The sequence below is a fragment of the Camelus ferus genome, chromosome 2 (genome assembly GCF_009834535.1).
Source record: "Camelus ferus isolate YT-003-E chromosome 2, BCGSAC_Cfer_1.0, whole genome shotgun sequence".
Taxonomy (NCBI): domain Eukaryota; kingdom Metazoa; phylum Chordata; class Mammalia; order Artiodactyla; family Camelidae; genus Camelus; species Camelus ferus.
Window position 1 is genome coordinate 29,143,052 of NC_045697.1, and position 18,445 is coordinate 29,161,496.

At 37.5% G+C, this 18,445-nt stretch overlaps 1 protein-coding gene across 9 annotated transcripts in view; it reads right to left on the minus strand.

Moving 5' to 3' along the window:
* The window catches only part of RBM47 (RNA binding motif protein 47), a 214,140-nt gene that overhangs the window by 33,368 nt on the left and 162,327 nt on the right, over positions 1-18,445 (minus strand). The window contains exon 1 of one of the 9 annotated variants that reach the window (XM_032496534.1): positions 3,570-3,657. The exons of the other annotated variants lie outside the window; for them this stretch is intronic. The gene's annotated coding sequence lies outside the window, so the exon portion shown is untranslated. Of the gene's footprint in view, positions 1-3,569; positions 3,658-18,445 lie in introns of those variants that run through there. 9 annotated transcript variants of the gene reach the window in all.

Consider the following 18,445-nt stretch of genomic DNA (forward strand, 5'->3'; position numbering starts at 1 on the left):
CCTAGAGAAAAGAAATGGTTTCCAGACATTAACTGGGTTAATTAATTCACTCCAACCCCCTCACCCACTCCTTATTCTGTGAAAAAGCTATGGCTATTGACCATTATATCACAGAGTCTTTAGGAAGACCAAATGGGGGAACTTTCCTAGATTCCAGTAGAAGAAAAAGCTATTCTGAGTAGAACACTTGGTTTGCTTTTATTTTTTCAGGCATGTGAATCTTATGTTACTCATGGTCCTTCTTCAGTAAATGGTGGGATCTGAGGGCAAACGTTTGTTGGCCTTAAGACAACTGTGGCATCGTCTTAATTTGCTCACCCTGATTTTTTTACCCTCTCACCTTTATCTTGTCTACCTTATGTAGTTTTGAAAGCAGTTTCAAATCCATTTTTGGAATGAGGCAGGGTACAAATAAAATATGTGAAATTAATCAATGTATTTTTTCCAAAAAGATGTCCATCAAGTTCTATGTCCTGTTCTGCTTCTCCCAACTCTCACTCATAAATCTAGGCTAAAAATAACTTTCTCACCCCATGCCTTCAACCAAGGAATGAGAATTCTGTTTTTAGAAACAAGTCCTCTCTAAAGGTAAATGAACTCTCCACACCCAGGGGTGCTAGTACACGGGCCTAAAGCTGCCAGGGCAAGAGTCTGGTAACAGAGTTCTGGTTCTCACTCTGTCATCAGCAGCGTTTGACCACAGACATGCCACCTTCTGGCTTCAGCATCCTAACTCCACATGTGAGAGTTATTACAAAGATAAAAGTGAGACACTGCATTTGAAAGCATCTTATAAACTGCCAACCATCAGCTCCTGCCTGGATGGCTACAGCAGCCTCCCAGCTGACTTGGTCGCATCCACTCTTGCCTACTGCAATCAATCTAGCTCTCATGGAGACAAAGTGACCATTTAAAAACATACAGTTTGACCACGTCACCCTCCTGCAAAGATCAAGTCTAAACAAGTTAGGCTGATATATAAGGTAGGGAAGGCTTATTCACAAGGTATGTAACTTAATAATATTAATAAAACAATTAACATTCCCTGAGAAGTTATTATAAACCAGGCACTGTGCTAAGCATTTCAAGTACATTGTCTTATTTAATTATTACTACAACCCCATGAAGCAGATTCTATGGTTACACTCGTTCTGGAGATGAAGGAACTAAACAGAGGGAGGCTGCCCATTTGCTCAAGTCTCTTAACTGTAAATGATGAAGTTGGGATTTAAACCCAGGATTCTGACACCAGAATCTGTGTGCTTAATTATTCTGCACTATGGAAGAGTCCAATTGCTTCTACCCCCAGTCTGGAAGAGTAGAAAATTAAAATTTGTGTTATAACAAAAATGACAAGTTACATATATTTATATTGTAGTTTCAGAGTCATTTATGAGAAGTCAAAACTGTGAATGGCAAACCCATGGATTCTCAACACCCACCATCCAAGAATTTTTTGAAGAGTCCCAATACTCAACTTTAAATAGTAAAAGATATTCTTGACTTGGGTTAGAAATAAAGATAGGAGTTTGACGTTTTGGATGAAGTATAGAGAATGTTAGATAATCCTAAGTGTCATGGGCTCAGAAACACCTGGTTACCCAATTTGTTCTTGAGATTCTTGAAAAGCTGGCACATTTGGGGAGGTTTTTGAGAAATCAGAGATCCATGAAAAGTGTAAACAGAGCCTGCAATTTCGCTTTCTACAGTTCTCAATAATCTCTAATCACACTGTTCTTTCTTGCTAACATTGAACAAAATTATCTACCTCTTTCAGAAGCGAGGAAAACGAACACGCCAACATTCCCATCATAGAAATTATTTTTAAAATGAACACAAATTACGTCTGATTCATAGGTGGTGGTTATTGATATCACTCCCCACCCCCTCCGTCTTTGTGCGTTGACATTTGACCCTTTTTATACTGTGCACCTTGTACCAGTGAAACCTAAGGCACCAGCTAGTTACTCATTAAACTTGGGTGCCAAGGGCTGACTTGTACAAATTACACTGTTAACTGCCTGGCCTGGTATGTGTGCAGAAGTGGAAAAAGCAATCATCATAGCTGTGAAATTCTGTCATATCGGCAGAATTGAAATATAAATTGCAGCAATTCGTGCCTGACCTCTGATCTTGTGAAGTTAGTCTAAACCTTTGAACCTCAGCTTGGAATTGAGAAACAGCAATTACTTGCACCAGAAAAGATGGCTAGCAAGTATTCTGTGCTGTGAATAGTTAACCCTGTGACTGGTGGTCAACCCACGTCCACCTCCCCCAAAGAGTCACCCAGAATAAGAGACTTATTTAGGAAGGAGATCTTGAGAGTACATGTCTCATAAAATGGCAGTATGAATAACTCTAATAGAAGTAGAAACTTTCAGGAGGCAAATCTTTTAAAGGAGTATATAAAAATAATTGTTAAAAAGGGGGAAACTGAGATAACCGAAATTATTTGGCATTTATAATTGATAATATATGCTTAAAAAATTCTCATCACAAATTAGGCAAAGAGAGAGTTTTAACTAAATACTTTAACGTTTTTAAAAAACTTTTTACCAAATGGTACCATTTCTCATGTATTTTTAAACAAGTATATTATCTAATTTCTGTTATAAAATACATTAAGCCATCTCTGGGAAAAAGCAACCATGGGAAACCAGTTACACTTTTCTTAGAATCCAAACTTACTTTCTGGTAGTAAACATTAGATGTAGGCTAATGAATAAATATAATAACATGTTCTTAATGTATACATTTTGTCCCATTGACTCATCATTTTATTCACAATGAAGAGGGTTTTGCTTCTCAGAATTAGCTTCAAATGCTATTCAAATTGCTGCATTTCCAGGTAGGAGAAGTGAATAAAGATTCTTTATCTCTGGTTTCCTTGAGTTAATATTAGAAATTAAATAATGCATAAAATATACCAAACTATTCCTTCTAGTAAAAGTGAAACTAATTTGTATAGTCTTTAAGGTATATAATTTATATTTAACTAATTCCATTTCATAAACTTTGCTATTGGTTTGAGAAAATGATTAATACAACAGTCTTCTTATACCAGAACTTTTCTCAGAGGAAACGTCATTATTGCTAACCTTTATGTAGTAACTATCAAATACTAATTCCATCAGTTTCTTATTCTTATCACATACATATATTTTTTAAAGTCACAAATTTCTTCTCTAAGGACTGACTCTGAAATGACTTTGGAAAATAAATGCAAATATTGTTGATAAATTCCTGCTTTTTAATCCCACAATTAAAACAGCAGCAATCTATGAAAACATGACTCTCCTTAACCTAGTTTTTTCAAGTGTGTTAAAATGAAGAGATGCTAGACAAACTGATCTTTTTGTTTTTTAATGTTCTTAACTTCAGAATTTTGGTTTTGCTTCTGGTAAGGCAAACTGTGCAGCATTTGAAACTCTCACAAACTTCCAATTTTTTTACCTTCAATTAAGAACAAAATGGATCATTTGTTTATTCAACCTGACCTAAATTACTTTAACCAAACACAAAACCATCTCCTCCTCTCTTCCAATTACAACAAATAAGGTGTTCCCTACCTTTCCAGTCTTGAAATCAGGATGCGACAGGCTAATGGTAACAAAAGCTTTGCTTAAGCAAACTTCGCTCCTGATCCCAGGAACTGCGTAACGCTGTTATACATGGCACACCTCTCCTCATTGGTCAATGAGCTTTGGCCACTTAAATGCCTTGGGAGTCATTTGCTAAGGGCACCTGTAATGAACTTGAGTGGGTGGTACAGAAGGAAGGGAGGTGTTAAAATCGCCAGATACAAAACTGCTCAATAGCAGTCTGAAAAGTTAACAGCAAACCTACTGTAACACATGGATCCAGGGACAGCCCAAGAAGACAAATGCTCTGACGTTTACTAGAGAAGGAAATTTAATTCACACGCCAATGCTGACTAAAAGGAAACAAATGATTTTTTAAAATTCACCTTCCTAGAAACAAGATGGATGCCCGTTACCTTGTTCTGCAGGGTGCAGACAAGGAAACAATAATTCTTGTTTCACCAGAGTTGCTGAGTTCTAAGCGTTTTATGTATGAACACACATAAAGTGCCTAGAAACTTTCCCGGCATATAGAAAGTACTCAAAAAATGTTACTGTGATTTCTTAGAAATGTTCTATTTTTAGCAATTGTTGGGTTTTCTTCTTCTCATTATATCTAGGGTAGGTAACCTGGATGAGTACCCTTTATCTTTTCTCCTAATCACTACCAACAATTGGGTTTGTGATACGCCTGGCAGAAAAAAGATACAGGCAAAAAACCACATGAGAACTAAACCCTCATTTTATTTTACTTTATCAGTTTGGAGCTGGAAATGAATTTACTGCTAAGAAGCGGAGAAAAATAGAAGGGGCAGAGAAAGAAGAAGGAAGGTATAAAACATAATTCATGATAATAAAAACAGTCTGTACATAACAACGGACCAGGAGGACCCGAAGCACTTAAGCAGAGTAAATATGCTCCTTTTCAAGCAGGGAAGGGATGGAACCTCCCGGGAGGCTGTTTGCCAGTTCAGGCAGCTGGGAGATCAGGGGAGAAGGGACCAGAAGATGGACTTGAGGAGGGCTCCAAAAAGCTATCCTGTGATATCTGAGACCACCTGAACCAGGATTACCCTGAGCTCCACAGCATGCAAAGAGAGAAACAAATCTGTAACTCTTCCTAAAGCAAGCATTTCAAAGATGTGGTCTCAAATTTTCCCTTAGTTGCTATTCTATAATTGTTAGCCTTAATAAATCCTATAAACCCTAGGAATTTGAAGTAACAAGGATAGGAAGTAAAAAGGCCAGAGTAAAAAGAAAGTTTTAAATCCATTTATCTACCTGTATTTTTTAAGAGAGACAGTTTTATTACTCCCAAATGAAATAATCTAAAAATATCAATAGTGACTAAAAAATTATCAGTAGGTTACTTAGTAAAGGGTCAAAATCCAGAACAAGTCTAAGATTATAATCATGTTAAATATTATATAAAGCTAAATTGCTAGGTTCTAATTAAAGGAAAATTGAAGCAATCTATCAATAATATTAAGGAAGTGTTTCAAAAAAAGCTACTGACTTTACACTAAATTCCTTTTGACTACAAAAGAGACTCAGAAAATCTGCCTTTATGTAAGAGTAATTGAGTATATTATATAAGAATTTTTAATAAATTCTGGGTGTGTGATGTGCATTAAGCATTAGGAAGAGTGTTTTGGTTTGGACTTGGTGTAGGAATGGGTGCTTGTCAGGCGTGTGAGTACATGCGTGTGTGTGTGCATGCACACGCATTCCTATATCAAACATTACCCAGAACACAAAAATGTAGGAAACAAACCATCTCAAGAGGATAAATTTTAAGAGTAAAGTGGTAAGGACAGGGCAGCTTTTCACTGAACACCTGAAAGCAATCATTTCAATTACTGCCTGCTCTAAATAAAAAATAAGCAACTTCTTCCTGACTTTGCTTTGAACAGGGTTAATTTAAAAAACACACAGATAACTATGGTCTCTGCACAAACAATGCACACAAGTTATTACAAAGGTACACAATACAGAAAAGGACACAGAAAAGGTAATAATCGTCCCTTCTGCTGGCACTGACACTGACCCCTATTACATAGCCCTCGACGTAGGCAAAGGTATATGCCAGTGGCATCCTGTAGACATGTGCTGCATTTGCTGCCATAACTTCTGATAGATCTGGTTTGAAACAAGCTTAAATCAGCACCGGAGGAGCTTCCTTTGTCTTAACAAAGCACCTTTGTTTTTAGAGTGGATGACAGCAGGCATATCTGAGTTCTGAGTCTGGAGACACACACAAAAAAAAAAAATACAGGCCTGAAATAGAAGCTTGAGACAAGATCAGCTCTAAGGTAGATCTGGAAAAAGGAGTAACAAGATTCATGAAGCACGGGTGAAGACATGCTGTGAAGCCAGGAAATTGTTATGTGGGCTATTTTAAATATATGTAATATCTATTTTGGTCCCCTTTACATTCTACTAAGAGAACATTCTTTTTTATTTCAGCTCACTTAAAGGCTATAAAGATATAGCCGATGTAAAGAGCAAGTCGATGTGTGTTTGCTCTGTATTTGATAGTGGTGAGCAGTTTTCCAGAAGTAGATTTTACACTATGTATTTAGAATTTCAAAACCTTTGCTGGAATTGGTTATTGTATTAATGTATGACTAAAGCATAAGGAGAAGAAATTGTACACACACCCCCACACACCCACATATATGCACTGAGGCACTAGCCTTCATCTGAAAAAAATGACTATTGGCACTGAAGCCATATACCTGTTCGGGTAGTGTCAGCACCAGTAGTTGGCCATGACCCTAACTAGCTGACATTGCAAGACTGAGCTCAAAGAGCTGAAGGGATGCAAGTACACATGGGAGAGTCCTCCTAAAGAATTCATGTGACACACAGAACCCACCAGAAGAATGGCAATATTATAAAAGGATTAACACCTCCAGGGCAGCCATTGGTTTCTATGTACACGCATATGAGACCTTGGCCTCAGCTGCATGCACTGTTAATGTTCCTTTACCTGCCCTCTTCCATCACTACTTTAGACCAAAAAGCCTTTCTCCACGTTTGCAGAGCAGTATCCACAAACCTGCATGATTAAAAGCACCATCATATTATCTTGCAGTTAATTTATTAAATTCCCCATTAACAGTATCAACAGGAAGAATGAAAGAATGGGCATTGCCATATCTGGATGAAGAGTTTACCTTATCTGTACATTAGGACAGGATCAAAGGGCTTTCATTTTAAAATTAAAAACAATATCCTCTCTATCGGATCTCAAATAATTTTTTCCAATTTGCCACTTAGAGCTTCACTTTGTCTATGATGCCACTGACATACGTAATTTTTAATGTGAAAGGTAGAAACCGTTTCCTTCATGTTTTGTCCTTTTTGTGCCCCATTTAAGAAATCCTCCTTATCCTGAATCAATAAAGATATTCTCTCATTTTAAAACAAACAAACAATATCCTCTCAATTGGCACAATTGCTTTAAAGAGTAAAATTATAATAATAACTAATACTTGTGCATTTCATGCACTCAATAATATCAAGTACCTTCTAAGTGTCAGGCACTGTTCTAGGTACTGGGGCTGTAACAGTTAGCAAAACAGGCAAAAATCCCTGCCCTCATAAACCCGATAGTCTCATGGGGGAGACACTGAATAAATAAATCAATAAAATATATAGTAGGTAAGATTATGAAAGAACTAAAGAGAGAGAATAGCAGAGAAGGAGAATAGTAGTGTGTGTGTGTGTGTGTGTGCGCGCATGTGTGTGTGTGTCGGGGAGGGAGGGGAATGTCCCGCATGGTCTCTGTCTTACAAGGGAAAATATATTTATTATTATTACTGTAAAAATTAAGCTTGTGAATCCATTAGGTTTCTAGTGGGACATGCTCTTAAAGCATATATCTAAACTCATTGAAATTATATGTCAAGTACTTCCTGCTTGCATAGCAGTAGCTATTTAACATGGACAAGGCAGCAGAGATCTTACATTCAGCAGTAAGGGCCAGGTAGGTGGTATAATGGAAAGAAACCCAAGATAGAACAATATGCTTTGGGATGACTGTTGTGAAGTAAAATGAGTGTTCCTCTACCTTCTCAGGTTAGCTGAACTTCAAAGGGTTTACACTGGCCAGGCTGGGCTGTGGGGGGCTCTCCACTCACCCTCACTCTAGCTCACCCCTCCACCCCCTTTCAACCACAGTCTTCAGGTCCACCTTTACTGGGGATACTGAGTCCTTTTCCCTTAGAAATGTTCACCATGACAGGGAACCCTGACTCAGAGACAGCAGGAAGAGAGAGGACAAGGACTACTAACTTTTCTTGAATCTCAGGTTCCAGCATCCCACCCAGGGTGAGTTAATCCAGAAGCTTTGTAACATTATATGCTATTATGTCTACTACAGAGCCTGTCTTTAACTTCTCAGACAAAGCACATGAGAGAATTATCCAATAAAATAAAGTATAACCCCACCTCATATCCAACCAGCTCCTTCCCTCCCAAGCTTTACTCATGCAAGGGGTACTTCTTTTTTTCACTCTAAAATATCTATCTGTCACAAAGGCAGTGATTCTAGTGTTTTTCATTTTCCTGTGTAATGGACAGTCATGAGGAGCCCATGGACTTCAAGCTCCCATGTTCATTACACACAACACTGACAAGAGTACATTGGTGAGGCAGCCAATGACGAGGCAGAATCACCACCTACATTTCCTGTCTAACTTTCACTTAAATTTATCTATCACCTCCATCTGAAATAAAATCGCAGTAGCTAACTTCTCTCTATAACCCTTATCAGATACAAGTCACTGTTACTAAGTGCTTCACATACACTAACACATGCACGCCTCATAAACACATTTTGTGGTGGGTACTACTATTGTCCCATTTGACAGCTGAGTAAACTAAGGCGCAAGAAATAAAGTAACTTGACTAAGACAAGCAGCTAGTAAATAGTGGAGAGAATTTGAAACCAGCCATTCTGGCTCTTAGAGACCACATTTTACTGCCTCTAGATAAGGAAATAATTTCCCTTCCTCCCTCTCCTTTCTTTAATTACCTGTATGTCTCTGGCCACCTCCCCACCCTCACCTCGCTGCTCTGACCCTGCCAGTGACAGGCATTTCTGTCCTTGCCAGAAAAGCTTTGAAACTTTGGAGATGGTACCTCTGGAGCCAGGGAAAGCTTTAACATTTGGTCAGTAAAACATTAACTTCTAAAACCTAACAAAAGCTAATTTAAATCTAAAGAAAAGTCCCTGCTTTTTCTCCCTAAGCTTTCACCCTGTCCTAGGCAGTATTCTTCATGAATTCTTTGAGCCCTGTTAGGTTCTATAGTGGTCCCTTCCTGCCCCTCTAACACAGCAAACTGTAGTGTCTCATCCTTACCCGTCTCTAACCCTATGTACCCTGTGGCAGTTTTAACAGATTTTTTGTTTTCAAAAGAGGAAGTTCAGAATAAATACTGAATGCAGGCGGAGAGACAATACCTATTACAAAGTCATAAATAATGTGTCAAATCCAAGCCCCGTGTCTCACTTTCACTAGAGAAAAGCCAGCTACGTTGTCATAATGTAAAAGTAGATTCCCCACCCCCTCTTTAGAATGGGCAGTCCGGTTAACAAGAGCTCAGGAAGTGTGTCGTTTTGCAAAGTATTATGCAAGTTTCACTCTTTAATAATTAAACAGTGTAATAAATAATTTCCTCAAAATTACCACAGAAATCTCCTACCATTCTGGATTTAGTGAGTGCTGTGTTTACTTTCAATAACATTCCGGGGCGTATTCAAGCACAGAGGAGGAGAAAGCAGTCAGAGACCTGGATCCTGATGTGGGTTCTATTAACTAGGAGCTAATCATCTTTTTGATGAGACAGTTAAACGTCAAACAATTAAACATAAAATACAGGGCAAAACGCAGCACCACATGCTGTGCAGGCACTAAGGCTACAGAGTCAGGCAGGGAACATTATCAAATTGACCAGAGTCCATGGGCAAAGCTTCCTGCCAGAGATGCTGGTAGCCTGCATTCTGATTTCCATCTATTAGGTTACAAACCCTGGCAATCACAAACCCCACAACTTTAAAACATGCACTTCTCTGTATCTGTTTACTTTGTAATTAAAAAACAAGAAGCAAAATGCATTTCCCTGAAGAATTTTTCTATTCCAAGAATTGAGTATTATCAATACTGGCATTAACCTTCAACATAATATATTTTATAAACATAATACCTGAATCAACCAAGAGATTGAATCTTGTCTGGGTCTTGAATAACTGGTAAGGTACTAAATAAGTTATGTTGTCTTTAAAAGACTGTGAATATTTTTTCTTAAGACCTTTGGGTTCAGTTCCTGTTTAAGCTTAATTATCTGTTCAACATACTTTCGCCACTTTAGAAAAGGAGCTCTTATTTTTTGAGAATATGAAAGTAAATATTCTAAAGGAAAAAAATGTTTTAAATATGGAAATAATACAAAACTATGCAAAAGAGGAATCTAGCAGATTAAAACTTTAGCTGCTGTGCATCTATAAACACTGGTTCGGTCATTAATTAGAAACATGAAGACATCTTTAAAGGATCAATGGTAAGGCTGATCACTTTAGACAGAGTGCTAAAATTAGCAGGGAGTGTATGTTCAAGAAAAAGAACAACATAAAATAGTACTGAAGCAAGTAGTTTAGACATAATGAACCATTTTCTATGAGAAACTGGTAACTTCTCAAGACACTCAATTTTGAACTGGTTATATGAGACATTCAGTCATTCAACAAATGGTTACTGGTCATCGACTGTCTTTGTTCTAGACCCTGAAGATAAAGTGATGACCAAGACAGACAAGGTCCTTCCTGTTACGCTGGGGAAACAGAATCAACAAGCTTTGTTATTGTTTTGATGTTTTGGGGAGGGGGCGTGGTGACAAACGCAATGAGGAAGAATAAAGCAGGGTTAGGAGGAAAAACTGGGGGCTCTTTTGGTTACAGTGGTCAGGGAAATCCTTTCTCTCTTGAGTAGAGACTGGATGAAGGAAAGAACAAGCAGTTTGAAGACCCAGCGAAAAAGCCTTCCAGACAGAAGGAAAGACAGCAGCGGGGGAGCAAGCTTGGGGTATCTGAAGAATAGCAAGAAACAGGCAGTGAGGCTGAAATAGAGTGAGCAGGGCAGGCGGGGGTCAGATGACGGCCTTATTGTCAAGGACTTTGGTTCTGTTGGGCTGAACGGAAGATTCTGAGCAGAGGAGTGATGAGATCTGATTTTCTTTTTCTTAAGATCACTCGGGTGTGGAAAAGAGATCACAGACATGTAAAGGAGGAAGCAGAGAGATGAGTTGCAGGCTGCTCCAGTCATCCGGGGATGGGATCACAGTGGTTACCCTAGAGAGAGGTGGTGGGAAGAGAAGCTGACTGTGAGTTGTATGACAGAGGCAGAGGTGACACAGCTGGCTGATGGATGGCCTGTGGGATGGCAGTGTCCCAGATGACTCACATTACAGCCTGAGCAACTGGGAGAAGGGGGGTGCCATAGCACCATGTCAATAATATGGCACAAAATGTTTTTTATGGCATGGCATTCAGTCAAAAGCAATAAAAGCACACATAGATAGTGTGAGTGCTGTCAACCACCAGGCAGCATATTGGGATATTATTTTTTAAAAATCTAGGTTTTAGCCAACCAACACCTTCAGTCCTTAACGTCATTGCTGAGTATCTTGTGCATGAACTCTGCAGCCCTCTCCATTTCAGTTTTCTCTCACACTTTTATGAACGTACACACTATGGAAAACTGACTCTAGGGCCAAGAAACAAAAAATAGACAAAACAGAGTCTCGGCAACCTCCATCATGGAAAGCAATAAACTACACATGTAAGAGACACACTGGGTACACGGGTGGGGGAGGGGGGTGCAAAAGAACCGTACCCTTGGAATTGCCAAATCTGAGGGAAACAAGAACCTGCTGGGAAAACTCTTGGGAAGCTCCCGAGGCCCCGTGGAAGGTGGAGATGGAGGACCATGGTGAATGCACGCCTCCCTCGCTCTTCAGTCTACAGATCCTTTCCCCCTGCGCCCTCTGTCTGGCCCTCATTTCCACTGGCCCTTTGAGTCTCCTGCTCATGGTCCCTTCCATACTCTTTCCATTGGGGCTCCATGATCCTGTCCTTACTTAGCTCCCCTCATGTCTACAATCTGCTTGTGCAGATTTTCTATTATTGACGCCCCTCCTCTCTGTCCCCTAACACTAACTACAGTCTAGAATACTGCATCCACTCTTCAGTTACATTGCTTGGCCCTTTCTTTCCATCCTCCCATTGAAAAACATATTCTACCATCTATTTAGATGCCCTGTTAGCCAATAATATGAAGTATGTCAGTTAATATACTTATCACATATACGTGGTATATGTATTCTAATCTCTCTTCTAGGAATTACAAATAACCCAACAAAATGTTCAGTCTCATTGGTAAGCAAATAAATGTAAATTAAAGCAAGAAATATATAAAGAATATCACTTTTAACCAATAAAATAAGCAAATAAAAAAATTTTTAATGGAGGTACTAGGGATTGAACCCAGGACCTCATGCTTGCTAAGTACATACTCTACCCTTCCCCTCAAATTAGCAAATAGTGCTAAAACTCTCACTCTTCAGAAAGACAAATATAAATTGATTAAAATCTTTCCTTAAAAAAATTTTATATATGAGAAGCTGTGAAAATATTCATTCTCTTCACTTGGCAATTGTATCATTAAGATCTATCCTAAAGAAATAATAAAATGAAGTTTACGTACAAAGATGTTTATCTCAGAATTCTTTGTAATAAATTTAGAAACTATCCAAATGCTTTACATTAAGGGAATGGTTAAATAAATGGTGGTACATAAGCCACTAAAAATTATATTAACTGTTCAGTCACTAAAAATTACTTTTATGAAGAACTTTAATGTCATGAGTAAAGGTTTGTGATTTGTGAGATTAAGAGAATAGTACATAAAACTGTATATACAGATGATCAATTGATACTGTAAAAATAACTAGAAAAATAAAAAAATATTGAAGTGGTTGTCTCTGAAGAGTAAGAATATTGAATACGGATGATTTAAGTTTTTAATTTTATGTTCTTCTGTATTTTAACATTATATACACACATTTATCTTTAGCATAAACTTGGTCATCAGAAAAATTAAGATGGTTTGAGATAACAATTTCCTGTTTTAGCCCCCTTGTCACCTTTTCAGCCCATTACTAAGTCCTTAATGGCAATTATTTCCCTTTCTTTTCTTACTGATTTCGCTCAGCACTAACAAGGCACAACCTCTTTGCTTCCCTCCCGGATAGCCACTTTCCCTGCTAACCAGCCTGAAAGCAGGAAGGACCATCTCCCTGAAGTAGGGTGGGATCATATTACCCCCACGAAGGGAATCTGATGTGATCCTGATCATCCATAACATTACAAGCTTTTGATCATGAACTGCAAATCTTCGCTTAACTTCAGACTACAAACCACTGCAAAATTGCCCTTTGTTCCTCTCACACTCAACAGACACACACACACACACACACACACGCAAAAACCCCGACTACCTTTCCACTCTCTCTATCTGAACAGATCCTTTTTTTCCTTCACAGCTCTCCTCTAGAACCATTTTCCTCAGGAAGGCTTCTCATTGAGGTATCTCCCTTTCTCCAAAGGACTTAACCGCCACATGGCTTTGGCATTCCTGCTTTTGTATACATTTGACAACTGTGTGTTTGTCATCTGCAGACTTGCAAAATGGGTGGGAATTCCTGTTTCATCACAACACTGCATAAACTAAAATTCCACATTCGAAAATTAAAACGTGTGCACAAAGTTTTAAGACTTTCTCTCGATTTTTTGTTCATTTACATAGTTATTTACTTGCATGACAAGCTGATAGTACCTTGCGAAATATATCATATCCAAGCCACTTGCTTTCAACCTCTCTCCCTGCCAAGGGCATACACAGAGAAATTCACTCCCTTAGGTGCTCAATAACTGCTCTTGACAAGAATTCCAAACTATTGGTAAAATAATTTTGACTTTCAATACGAAGCCATAAATCATAATAAGAAAATTCAGCTTATGAAGAATCATTGTGAAACAAAGACCTCAAAGCCCAATGTCTTTAGATGTTTGGTGAGCAACTATGGAAAAGATTAGGAAGAAGGAAAGTCACAATAACAGATGCTACCTCGAGCAGTAAAGATACGCATGTGTGAGCCTCTTCTGTTCTCCTACTGTATTTGTGTCAGCCTTCCAGTGTGAAATCCACATGTGCCTCTGAGACCTCGCTGCTTTGAGAAGCAGCTCATTTCTCCAGCTTTGCTTTACAAAAAAGGAAAAAAAAAAAAAAAAGGCACTGGAGCAGCTTGTTAACACAGTATGTTTTTAGGAATGCCAATGCAGAAATGATCAGACTCAGAGTTAGTTCCAAGTGAAAGTATAAAAAGATTTATATGAAAATCACTTTGATCTGAAGTGTTAATGAAAATGATAGTTATGATTCCTTATAATTACTCAGATGGGTAATTTTTTTTAAATTGGAAAAACACATTACTGTGAAAACATACTTTCACGAAGAGGAAGTAGAAACATCCCTCAAATTTACAAGCATGTGATTAACAATAACTGCTTATTAAACTTCTCCTGAGTGGTTGTCACTAATGCACTTATTGGAAGTAAACCTACAAAATAGTAATAACAATATTAATTGAAGAAATAGAATGCCATTAATGGTACTTAGTTCTCTTTCAGAAATGAAGAAGGAAAAATTATGATACAAGAAATCTCCGTTTTAAACTCTTTATATGCACATACCTATGTGCCAGGAGACACATCAGCTAATAATTGAACTTAGATTGGAGAATTAAATAACTAAACACAGTAGCTAAGATTGAAACTGAGAATTTATCTAAATTTCAAATCAAACTAAAAATTGGTCCCTATCATTACCTTTCTTTTCACCAAGAATTAAATGGAATTTTGAAATACGTATGAAAACAAAATCAAAGACAAACTACAAATGGGATCAGCTGCTACAGATATTTTCATTATAATGAAAAGTCAATTTCCTTAATGTGCAAGAGCTTTTACAAATCAATAAAGAAAATGTAACCTAATAAATACTAGCAAAGATAGGAAGAGGCAGTGTGCAGAAAAAGAAAATTCTAAGTCCAATAAACATAAAAATATGTTCAACCTTATTCAAATCGAACTTTGTTCAATTAAATACATGTAAATCTAGACAAAAAAAAGTCCTATCGAATCAGCAAAAATTTTTAAATTTTATAACACCCACTGGTGGTGAAGGTTGGGGAAAACAGAGTCTTGTGTATACTCTAGTGGGAATATAAACCGGTATAAGGGCATGATAAAGCATTGTAAGGTGCCTGAGGACACAGAGTAAATTCTTTCATATCCATAGTTGTGCTTCCTAACCTACTGGCTTACTCGTACACGACAGATCCTCAGTACTAAATCTGTTAAATAACAAAAATATATTAATTTTCTCATTTGCATAAGAGAACAATCTAGCTTCTGCTCTATCAAAATGAAGAAGAAATGTTTATATTTTCAGTAATAAGGATAATTACTAATTTGTATAGTGGTGTATAATTTACAAAATTCATTCTTGTCTGTATTTTATCTCAGATTGTGGAATAATTAAATTACTTATCAATATTTAGAAATGGATTACATGTAAGGGATACTTTTTGCAATGTTATGCCCTGGGATGGGCTACAGATTTAAGTGGAAGTTGTGAAATTTCTTCTTTGGTATAGGGTCCTTAGAGGGAATGGGGGTGAGTGTTGGGTAGAAGGAAAATGGGTTAAGAAACACTGGTTTTGGAATTTACAAATTCTGGTAGAACCAATTTCCCATGAGATTATAATTTAACAGAGCACATATATGCCCTGTTTAAACTGTAAAGGCACTTACACAGCATTTGTAGCTGGTCTCTGGTTGATTTATATGTCATGATCTTGATAATCTACATATACATGTTTAATCAGTTCTTATCTGTCAGGTGATCCCTGACTGTTACCATTTTCTATAAGTCATCGCTGGTCCACTCACAGGGTTTCAGAATTATTTTGGATCCCAGAAGTCAATGCCAGTACTTCTTTAATTGCTCACTGGAGTGGAAATGTCTTAAGATTTCAGAGCCACCAAAAATTATTCCCTGTGTGCCCCCAGGAAGGAGCAACCATAGGATGGTCAAAGGTCATCTATTAGCTCTTGTACATCACAGGTTTCTTTTAGAAACTTTATTGAGAATTGGCAGATAGAATTGAATGAGACAAAACAAACAAACAAACAAACAAACAGAATGAGTCAGAGTCTCAGGAACGGAGGCATTCCTTGTGGTCTTCACCACCTGATGATGTTAGTGATTTTACCTCTGCATCACCCATTTCTTTCCTATCAAAAACCAGTATCTAGATACGATGTATAATAAATATCCCCAACACACACACACACACACACACACACACACACACACCCCTTTACAGCTGCCTCAGTGTGATGCTTAACTTAATGTCTTAGCACTCTTTGAAAGGATCATCTAAAGCACTAGTGAGCTCTTATTCAGCTGGCCTAAAAGTTTTGGAAAATAGTAAGACAGCCAATAAAATTTACCAAGTGATAATATAGGGCTACAAAATGTACTTAACACAACTTTCAATAATATATTCTCAGCGTAACAATGAAAATTATATTGGATATTGTTTAAGGAGCCCAAACACGAAGAGATTCTGTGCTGATCCCATGCCACTGCAAATGTCTAATTTAGAACTCATCATTAGTCTCCCTAATGTCCCATCTTTCACATCCTTGTATAATTATTTGTGCTACACAAAGAACAAGAATGGCTTGCCCTATGTATGAAGAGATAAATGAGATTTTAATTATTATTAATAGAATTATATCTTTGACTAATTCATACTAAATTCAGTCTTCCAAAAAGTAAATCTTTCAACTCATCCTTGGATAAAACTCATCTGCTGATATATATCTATATATCTCACAAAGAAAGTTGATTAACAACTTATAGACTGATGAGTTCTTTTCTTCACTTTTTCCCTAAGTATCACCTAGTATTCTCTAATTTCTCTGCACCTACAAGGCCGGGGAAAAAAGAGGGAATCCACATCCTTTCTACTGCTTAGTGATGCTTTGGATAAAAAGGTTTAATGGGACAAGAAAGAGTACTGGTTATACTTATCCTATTAACTAGAAGATCTTGGGGAAAATGTCTTTAAAATATTTTATTTCTTCTTCCCACAGAAATGGAAATAATTATTTCCCTATAGCACCCTCAGAGATGGGGTCAGGGGGAAAAATATACGGTATGCATGAAAATGTTCTGAGTTACCAGGAAAAGAAGCAATATATTATTATTAAAATAATGCTTGCCTATTGCTTTAATATGAAATATTAATATTTATATTCAAATGGTAAAAACATAAAGCTAATATCTAGCTATAGTTAATAAAATATTTTTATTAAAATATTACTTTGCTTGAAGGTTTTAGGATTATCTTAAAGAAAAACCATCCATACATATCTAGAGGATGGCTATATTTTCATTTTAAAGGAAGCTAACTGAAAGTTTTCTGATGAGGATCGATCCCTATCTTTTTTCTTTTTGTAAAAGTAATGGCCATTCTTTGGCTGAAGGATGAGAATAACACGCCTGTACTTTTTTTTACTTCTGAGAAATGCCTATCAGACACATAAACAGCAGCCATGTGCCTTGAAGCTGCAGTGGGAGAACACGCTCCCCCCACGGAGTCTCAGGTCCCAGGCCCTTACTGTTAGCTCCTCTGGTGAGTTCAGAGAGGACATTTCTATCTCCATCTCAAGAGGAGAAATTGAGGTATTATAAAACTTAAATTAGAATTTTTTAGTGACACCATTTTCATAATAATGGCACTCCCATCCTGAGCTTGTTTCAAATTTGTTTAGGAAAATAATTTCCTGCCCTTATTCTCGTATCATCATTATAATATAGAAAAATGATCAAATAAGTAAGGTCTGAGATCTTTCAGAAAAGTTACAGCCAAGGCTGCCACACTTAGCAGCAAATGCTGGTGAGGTTCATCTTGGTAGCATGTGAGGTGGTTGGCAAAGAAGTACAAACTAATGGAAACACAACTCCAAGCTCTGTAGCTACTTTACATGTGGTTAGCTCTGCACAGGCCCACCTGACCTAACAACAACAATAACAACAACAACTACATAAGAATAGCTAACCCTAACTGAGCATTTGCCATGTACCAATTCTAGGCTAAGACTTCACATGTCAGCTCATTTAACCCTCATAACAATACTGTGAGGTAGTATCTTCATGCTTATTTTACAAATGTGGAGAATGAGACTTAGAGAACTTAAATAAGTTGCCCAAAGTCTCACAGCTATTAAGGGACAGAGACAGAGCTCACATCCAGGCAGCCAGACTCCAGGAACCATGTTTTGACCTAGAACCATAATGCCACATGGACTCCATCATAGTGAGAAATCAGTATTACATCAATTATTCTCTGTGTACTACCTTCATGGATCCTGTCACTAGAAGGTCTGAATGCACTGGCTCAGATGCAGCATTGGTCACCCACACTCACAAACTGTCTTGTGAGATAGATAATGAAGGCAACAATTAAACTGCAGTGAAAAAACTAACCTTCCACTTTAAAAAACTAGAAAAAGAAGATCAAACTAAATCTGAAACAACATAAGGAAGAAATGAAATTAAATAGGAATAAGGACTCGAACAGAAATAAAGGAAATGGAGAAGAGAAAAACAATAAAGAAAATCAAGGAAACTGAAAGCTGGTTCTTTGAAAAGCTCAATATTCACAAA